Below are 10,052 nucleotides of genomic sequence, written 5' to 3'. Positions count from 1 at the left end.
GTGCCAACTCCTTAGGTCAATCCTTAGGAATGAATGAATAATGGATAGTAGATTCTTATGGTAAATCCTTAAGAAATAAAGAAGATAATGGGGATGGGTAATTGGGTTGATTGTTTGATGATTAAATATAATAATTATATTATTGTGGGTTGAAAACCCTATATGCTCACCAGGCTCCCAAGCCTGACCCACTCAGTTTTTCTTTGTATTACAGGTGGTGGCACCAGTGAATAAGTCGGATGACTTAACAAGATACTTTGGATATATAACAGTAGTTGAAAATAACTGTTGTAAGGTCTATTTAGTACTTTTTATTCTTTTGGTCTGTATCGGAACATGACATCCCGAGATTTTGTTATTTAATGAAAATACATGTCTTCAAGAAAATTTTTGATAGATTTTTATCATATTTTGTTTTGAGAACAAATTGTGCAACAGTGCTCTTTAAACGATTACTTTGATTTTAAAACAAAGCATAAACAAATCGGTCTTTTCTAGCCGTGAAATTAGGGATGTCACACTGTTATAGTTAAACATATTAAACAAAAAATTCCAACATTACCATGTTTGAATCTACCCCATCCAAATGCAAAATTATAGTTGAAATTGATGCTAGTGATATTGGATTAGGAGGTATATTAAAACAAAAAAAATTAGATTCCAAATATGAACAACTAGTTCGATATTTTTACGGTGCATGGAATGGCACCCAAAGTAACTACTCAACGGTCAAAAAATAAATTTTAAGCATTGTTCTATGCATAAAAAAGTTTGAAGATGATTTATTTATGAAACAATTTTTATTAAGAATTGATTGTCAATCTGCAAAATCAATTTTAGAAAAAGATGTCAAAAACATTATTTCCAAACAAATTTTTGCTAGATGTCAAGCCCTTCTAGAAAATTTGATTTTGAAATAGAATTTATCAAAGGGGAAAATAATTCACGTCTAAATTTTCTTTCTCGTGAATTTTTGCAGGGGAAATGAGTTTTTTCTCTTCTTCCTCCAAAACAGATAACAAGAAGCCTTTTTCTAAAAAACTTGTACCTTTTCCTCCTCGTCCAAATAAATTTTCTCCTTTATCTCCAGAAAACAAATCTGTACTTTTTACTTATGTTCTTCAAAACAAATAATCAAAACTTGTCACTTCGAATATTTCTCCTATCAAGACTGTTAGTCCTTTTAACAAAACTCCATCCTCGTCTCCTTTGGGAACTCAAAAAATTGTTCTTTCTACTAAGACTCCATATATTATAAATCCAAATATTGAAAGAATTCAAATTCATGAAGACTCTAAGATTTCAAAGTTAAATAAAAAAAATTTCATATTCTCATTGATCATCTTTTTGGTCGAGGGAAAACCTTTTATTTTGATCCTTATAAGACCAGAGAATATTATCAAACCATTCTTCAAGAATCTGGCTCTATATGTTTCACTCATCGTTCCAATTCATATGAATGAACAATTAATTACAATAAAGCTCAAATTCTCAAGGTCGTTTCTCCTCAAGATTGTTCAGTAAATCCCATTCTGAAAAGATTTTAGAAGGATATCCTGCTTACCCAAAATATTCCTATTATGGTTATCAATAAGCCTGGTCCAAAGCATTCCTTGTACGCAATTTTTCACATTCTTGGTTTATCTTTTTTTATCTAAACTTTGACTATAAATACCCCAAATGGTTCGTTAATTGGTATAAGTTCATGGGCTTAATACCAAAATGTCTACCTGATGAAGTTTTGAATGGATTTCTCAAATTCAAAGAGTTATTTGTTCAACCTATCCCTGAATTTGAATATTTATTACAAATTTTCATGTTATTCAAAATTCCAAGGATTATGTCATGGACTTATAATTATCAAGAATCAAAAGACATTTATCCTCCATGGCTTAACTACCAATATAGAATAAAATAGTGGGAGAAATTCAAAACCTCCTCAAGACAATTCAACAAAGGTGATCAAATATTATCAAGAAATCCATCATTCTACAAAGGCAAAAACAGAAGGAGAAAATTACACGGATGGTCCCTGTGGTTAGGGGTTACTTGCACGCTTGGTCCCTAGAAAGATTTTTTAACTTGGACCGTCCCTAAAACTTTAATTTGTTACCCGCCCAGTCCCTCTATTAACTTTTCTGTTTGTTTAGCTGTTAGCATCCCCCACATCAGGGGCATTTTTGTCCTTTCATCTTTGGATGGGCTTAAATGTAAATTTCTTCACCCCTGAGTCAGCGATCTTCTAAACTCCACCGGACGCCTCCCCTTTCCCTCTTCATTTCGTTCAGGAAGGTACTTCCCTTTCCGATTTCTCCTCCTTCGAATTGCTTTCGGCGATAGGACTAGTGAACCAGGAGAAGCTCGTCGGCGATCGACTGCCACTCTTCCTCCCTTCGTATTATCTGCTGTCAGATCAGAAAAAAAGGGGGAAACGACGAGGAGTCTGCTTCCACCCCTCGCCACCGCAGTCGGCGACAACAGCCACCTGTTGCTTCCATTTTTTGACTGGTGTCGTCGATCAGTCACCACCGGATCATATCGATTGCTACTTTCTTCGTTTATTTTCTGCCCTTGTTGTTGTTTCATCCATTCGTCCCGATCAGAGCAGCACCCCTGAAGTCGCGATATGCTAAACTCCACCGGATCCCTCCTCTTTCCCTCTTCAGTCCGTTCAGGCAAGGTACTTCCCTCTCCGATTTTCCCCTCCTTCGAGTTGTCGTCGGTGATAGGACTAGTGAACCAAGAGAAGCTCGCCCGTGATTGACTGCCACTCTTCCTCCCTTCGCATTACCTACTGTTAGATTAGAAAAAAGGGGGAAACAACGAGGAGTCTGCCTCCACCCCTCGCCACCTTGGTCAGCGACAGCAACCACCAGTTGCTTCCATTTTCTGACCGGTGCCGTCAGTCATCATCGGATCCTTATGATTGCTACTTTCTTCATTCATCTTTTGCCCTTGTCGTTGTTTCATTCAATCGTCCCCTCAAACGCACAAATGAAGAAATTTACATTTAAGCTCATCCAAAGATGAAAGGACAAAAATGCCCCTGATGTAGGGGATGCTAACAGCTAAACAAATGGAGAAGTTAATAGAGGGACCGGACGGGTAACAAATTAAAGTTTTAGGCACGGTCCGAGTTAAAAAAATCTTCTAGGAACCAAGCGTGCAAATAACCCCTAACCACAGGGACCATCCGTGTAATTTTCTCAAACAGAAGAGATCAAGAATGCTCCTTTCCATGATCCTGAACTAGTAACTAGAATTCTTAACGTTGTCGATTCATCACAAGAAGAACTTCACTGTTGATTACAAGATATTCGTAGATCCTCTACATAATCAAAATGAATCTACTCCAAGAACTCATATACTTCAAAACGCTCAAGGCCCATTTGATGATCCATATGAAGAATAAAATATTCTAAATTTTATTTTGGTGTATACCTTCAATGTAGGGTATTTCATTTCAATGTTTTTCAAGATTAGTAGTATTTCAAAATTGTGGAAATACATATAAACACTATGTGGGTATAAATCATGTGTGATAATGATTCTAAAAAATCTTTATCAAAATATTATCAAGAATTATTGCAGGTTATCATGGAATCCATTAATTAATCTCAATCTTGACTTGAAGACAAAAAGCTTTTTTCCAAAAGAAGAAGTTGTTATGTCGACCATAACCCCATTTTCAAGAATCAAATTTTTACTAGAAGACAAATATAGCTAAAAGAAGAAATTATTTTGAAGGCCAGTTATGACAAAAGGACAAATCATTGAGAAAATAATTCAAGAAATGAAGATCCGTAAAACAAGCAGTTACCATTATCCAACTCAAGGCCCTCTATAAATTAAGTTAAAGTTTTATGCTTAAGGCATTCAAAAAATTTCACTCTCTCAAATGTATAGTTTATGTCTACAAAAACTTCTACTATTTCTCTATCTACCTCTCGATGTTTAAAGTCTCTAGATTTCCAGATCATTCTTTCTCAAAATGCTTGTAATGAATGTATTCCAAATCTAATCAAAGAAGGTACTATTTAAAGAGTATTTTATTCAATTCTTGTTATTATTCTCTAGAATTCATTTTTTCAGACAAATATTTTGATTATTTACTATGATTATTTCGTTTCAAATTTGTTTAATAATTTATTCAACAAGATTTGAGATTTTTGTTAAAATAATTTTTTGTTTAAAAAATCAATGTAATCATATTATTAAAGCATAATTCAAAAGAATTCTCATTCCAAACTAGTTGAAAATCGTGATGATAAAAAATTTATTGAACAAAAATTTATATCAACCGATCCATCATTATGTTCGATAATATTAGAGATTTGTTTTGAAGAATATAAAGCCTTTGCTTCAATAACATTTTGTAAATTCCAATTACATGATTGAGTAATTTGTGACCATTTAAGCCTTTAAGGCATATGAACCTTAGTATGGTTAGTGTTTGCTTCAAAAATAATTGTTTCATTTATTTGGCTTGATAGACGGGTTATTGGTTCTAACGTGGTTGTCATGGTTTTATAACAAACACGATAGATTATTGCTAAAGGCTTGGTATTATCTCTAAATTCTAAATTTTTTGTTTCTACGGTTAAAACTAAGGCATCTAATATATTTTTATCGAATAATCCTACAGAAAAATTTGGATAACATTTAAAATAATTTGGTCCGTTAGCAATATTTATTTCTGTCATAGCTAAAATAGAAATTTGGAAATCTTTATGTCTTTTATCTCTTTAAATTAAGAGAACAGGAGCATCAATATCAATTCTAAAAAAAGGTTTAATAGAAATTTGTACTAAGCCGATATGAAGAAATTTATATTTTTGTCTATGTTTTAAAATAGATTTATGTGATAATATATTTAAATTTTGTTGATTTTGACCAATAGAAACAATTTGTTCGGTAATTCTGATTGAGTAACTTTGAAAATAATCGAAAGTTCCTATTTTTTATATTGTATTAATATTTGTTTTTGGTATTGTCCAATCATTTAAACATAAATACGGAATGAGAAATCTTTTGAATGAGAATCTTAGGAATTATGCTTGAATAATATGATTAGGTTGATTGTTTAAACAAAAAATAATTTTACAAAAATCTCAAATCTAGTAGAAGTAATTATTATACAAATTCAAAACGAAATAACCACGGTAAATGACCAAAATATTTGTTAGAGAAAACGAGTTTAAAAGTATAATAACAAGAATTGAATAAAGTGCTCTTTAAATAATACATTCTTTGATTAGACTTGGAACAATCAGTACAAGCATTTTGAGAAATGATGATCTGTAAATATAGAGACTTTGAACATCGAGAGGTAGATAGAGAAATAATAGAAGTTTTTCTAGACATAAACTATACATTTGAGAGAGTGAAATTTTTTCAAATGCCTTAAACACAAAACTTTAAGTTAATATATAGAGGGTCTTGAGTAGGATAATGGTAACCGGTTGTTTTACCGGATCTTCATTTCTTGAATTATTTTCTCAATGATTTCTCCTTTGTCATAATAGGCCTTCAAAATAATTTCTTCTTTTAGCTATCTTTGTCTTCTAGTAATAATTTGATTCTTGAAAAGGGGGTTATGGCCAACATAACAATTTCTTCTTTTGGCAAAAAGTTTTTTGTCTTCAAGTCATGATTGAGATTAAGTAATGGAGAAATATTTTGATAAAGATTTTTTAGAATCATTTTCACACACGCTTTATACCCACATAGTGTTTATACGCTTTATACCCAAAAAATCTTTCTAGGCTCTGATACCATATATATATATATATATATATATATATATATATATATATATATATATATATATATATATATATATATATATATATATATATATATATATATATATATATATATATATATATATGGAAAAGTTCAATACAGAACCATTATTAATCAAGGAACCAATCCAAAACGTCGAAATTTAAATCGATTAACAGCAAAAAAAAGTTTGTAAACTTTTATAATTGACGCACATGTACCGTATTATAACAAAACTCACTTCCTTTTTTTCATTAAATTTTTTTAGACCAAGTTTTTTATCGAAAAAAAATAACCGAATGCACCGTTGTTCACGATTTTTCGTCCTCTTTCCATAGAGATCCATGATGATATATAAAAAACGAACTTTTTTCTTCTAAAAAAAACTCACTTAATTTTCTTAGTTTTTTCAAAATTTAAGTTTATTTTTATCAAAAAAAAAAAAAAAAAAAAAAAAAAAAAAAAAAAAAAAAACTAATTATACCAAAGATATTAATTTTTTTGTACTCTACTAATAAACAACAACAACGATTTAAAAAAAATAATAATAAAACTCGAACAGTGTAGATTCACACTGTGAATCTAAACTCTAAATATTTCAATTTTTAACATTCACAATATGAAAAATCTCGAACAGTTCATATTCACATTGTAAATCTGAATTACTATTATACACATTGTGAATCTGAGAAGGTTCACAAAAAAAAAAAAAAAAAACAACAACCTCGATCAGTGTAGATTCATACTGTGAATCTAAACTGTAAATATTTCATAATTTAACATTCACAATGTGAAAAAGCTCCGATCAGTTCAGATTCACACTGTGAATCTGACTTATTATTATGCACACTGTGAACCGGAGGGGGTTCACAATGTGAATCTGAGCAGGTTTACAATATGAATCTGAATAGTTCACAATGTGAATCTGAACTGAAATATCGTTTTTTACATGAATATAAATCTATGTTTAAAAGTACAAAAAAATATGAATTTTGATATATTTATTAATTTTTTTAATATAAAAAAATAGACCTCAACTTTTTTCATCAAAGAAAATGAAGTGTTTTTTTTCGAAAGAAAAAAGTTTTTTTTTATATATCTTCTTGGGTCTCTATGGAAAAAGGACGAAAAATCGTGCACAACGGTATATTCGGTATTGTTTCGATAAAAAAAACATGGCCTAAAAAAATTTTAAACGAAAAAAAGTGGTGAGTTTTTTTTAAAGGTGGATTTTTTTGTATAATCCAGTGTGTGTGCGCCCAATATAAAAATTTACATCTATTTCCTTGGCCGTAGATCGTTATGATTTTCGACGCTTACGATTGGTTCATTGGTTACTTATGGTTCTCTATTGAACCTCACCTTATATATATATATATATATATATATATATATATATATATATATATATATATATATATATATATATATATATATATATATAGGTTTAGGTGTTATGGAAAAAACAAAAAACCCTAAAAATAATAAAAATCAATAAAATAAATACTTAGATATGACAAATCTTTTTCTTTGACTTTATATTCTTAAAAATCACAAGTTTTTATAAAGTTTCGCTGATTTTTTTTTTTTGAAAAAGAAACAAAAAATAAATAAATAAATAAATAAAATCGATTTTTTAATATTTTTCAGCGAATTTATAAAATAAAATAAAAAAAAGCTGGAATTTTTAAGAATATAAAGTCAAAAATAAAATATTTGTGAACTCTATGTATTTTTTTATGTATTTTTATGATTTTTAGGGTTGTTTTATGGTTTTTTTGTTTTCCATATAACCCTTTCATATATATATATATATATATATATATATATATATATATATATATATATATATATATATATATATATATATATATACATATATATATATATATATATATATATATATATATATATATATATATATATACTAGTTTATAACCCGTGAGAACCACGGTTATAAAATTAATTAAACTTTCATATAAAAAGTCAAAATTATTAATTAATTATTTTAATTAAATTATTATTTAAGAAATTTTTTTTTAGGTATATAAAATTATAATCGTTAATTTAAATAAATAAATGAAGATATATCATCTTATAATATGTATTTAATTTATTTTATTTTTCAATCTAATGTTATTAATTTAATATAATTAGAATGGGAAAATTTAAAATTTGAAATTTAAATAAAAGAATCAATTATTAGTTGAATGTAATTAGAGTGAAAAAATTTAAAATTTGAAATTTGAAATGAATAATTAATAGGTTTACAAGTGGCATGATAATGGATATATAACATTAATGAGGTGTTCTAATTGTATGACACTTGTCAATAGGAGATTAAACCTATTCTTTTATTAGAATAGGGATATATATATATATATATATATATATATATATATATATATATATATATATATATATATATATATATATATATATATATATATATATATATATATATATATATATAGGGAGTGGTTCAAATGAGAGCAACAAAAGATTAAGAACCCTAAGAACCCCAATTTTTAAGTATATGTGTTATGAATACTTATTAAATATGTTACAAATCATGATGTTTGTTTTTTAGTAAGCAAATGACAAAATCATAAATTTTTATAGTCTAATATTTACATTTATACATTCATTAATATTTATCACACAATTTATATAAAATACAATGTAATACAGTCCATTTATAATTTAATATATAAATTTCACAACTTAATACAATCTGGTTTACACTAATTTATATATTCAGAGAAGTTAAACCAAAACACTATCACCATCACTACATGCTGCCAACAATCATTCATGCCACCATATATATATATATATATATATATATATATATAGAGAGAGAGAGAGAGAGAAAGAGCTAGGTTTAGGTATTCAAACTATTTATTGTGTTATTGTATGCTTAAATGTGGACCAATCAAAATTAAATAAATAAGGTAATTGAGTAATTTTTTTAGTAACTTCCAAAAATAATCCCTATAATCATCGTATCGACTTTTAACCTAAATAAATAAGCGTGTCTTCCTCAATCTTCCACCCGATACTAACCTAACCTAACTCATCATCTATCTATCGTCTTCTCACGAACACCGTAAACAATACCCTATTCACCATCGTTCCTTGCTTCATATCCATCTCCATTCCCTTGCCTCCTTCCATCTTCGATGTTGCTCCATCTCAGGCGAGGCAAGCTTTCGCCGACGCTGCTCCATTTGTGGCGACGAACCTTCTACCGGCGCTCCTCCTTTCCATCACTGATCCATCCCTGCTTCATCAATCATCGGCTGACCAGTCGACCATCGATGCTTCATCCACTTACTGCGATACTCCATGACCGCCATCGGTACTGCTCCACAACCGACATCGACGCTTCTCCATCTTCTATCGCCGTCGACATCGCCACCCACAGGTAAACATAATTTTTTTGTTAACATAAAAATTCAAAATTGGCTTGAATTCTTGTAGTTCAAGAATGCTAATTTCTCTATTTCCCTTGGGATTTACTTTTGTTGGTTTGTGGTTTTCTATTTGTACTTTTTGGAGTTCAGAATCTTAGATCGATAAAGTTGTATTCTTTTAGCTTATTGTTTGAAATCTTTTTTTTTGTCAATGTAGATTGACTATTCAGAATCTTGATTGATAAAGCTCTAATCTTTTTGTTTCTTGTATCTAAATCCTATCAAGAAAACTCGCCCACAGGTAAACATAATTTGTTTTGCTAACACAAGAGTTGAGTTTTTAGTTGGGTTACTGAAATATTTGGGTTTCAAAACAATGGCTATGTTACAGTACTCTCTTTAGTGTTGTGAACACTTTGGTCGTGATTAGTTAATGTTGTGAACACTTTGGGCGAATTCTATGAATTTAATGAATATTGTGTTGTAGGGATATTTTCGTCATTAGTATAAAACACAAACATCACCTTAAATTGGGATTTTACTTCTACAGGTGGTTGAGAGCTGAAATCAACTAATTTCTGAACTTGGAGAGTTAGATGTTGCTGATGAAAATGAACGAGTTTCTATCTTGGAATGTCTAACAGTATCATTCTCATTAAATTGTTTTTTACTTTGGATATTTTTCCAACCGAATGCATACCGTAACTGAATCTTGAATTCCAATTTTATCAGAATGGAATCACGAATTCGAATTCTGTTGGAATGGAATATGAATATTTTCTCACTGATTTGTGCATTGGATTTATTTCCACAGAAGCAGCTGATGCTTGAAAAATAGACCATGAAATAGAA

The sequence above is a fragment of the Lactuca sativa genome, chromosome 5 (assembly GCF_002870075.4).
Source record: "Lactuca sativa cultivar Salinas chromosome 5, Lsat_Salinas_v11, whole genome shotgun sequence".
Lineage (NCBI taxonomy): Eukaryota > Viridiplantae > Streptophyta > Magnoliopsida > Asterales > Asteraceae > Lactuca > Lactuca sativa.
Note: the sequence above shows the minus strand (reverse complement) of the source record.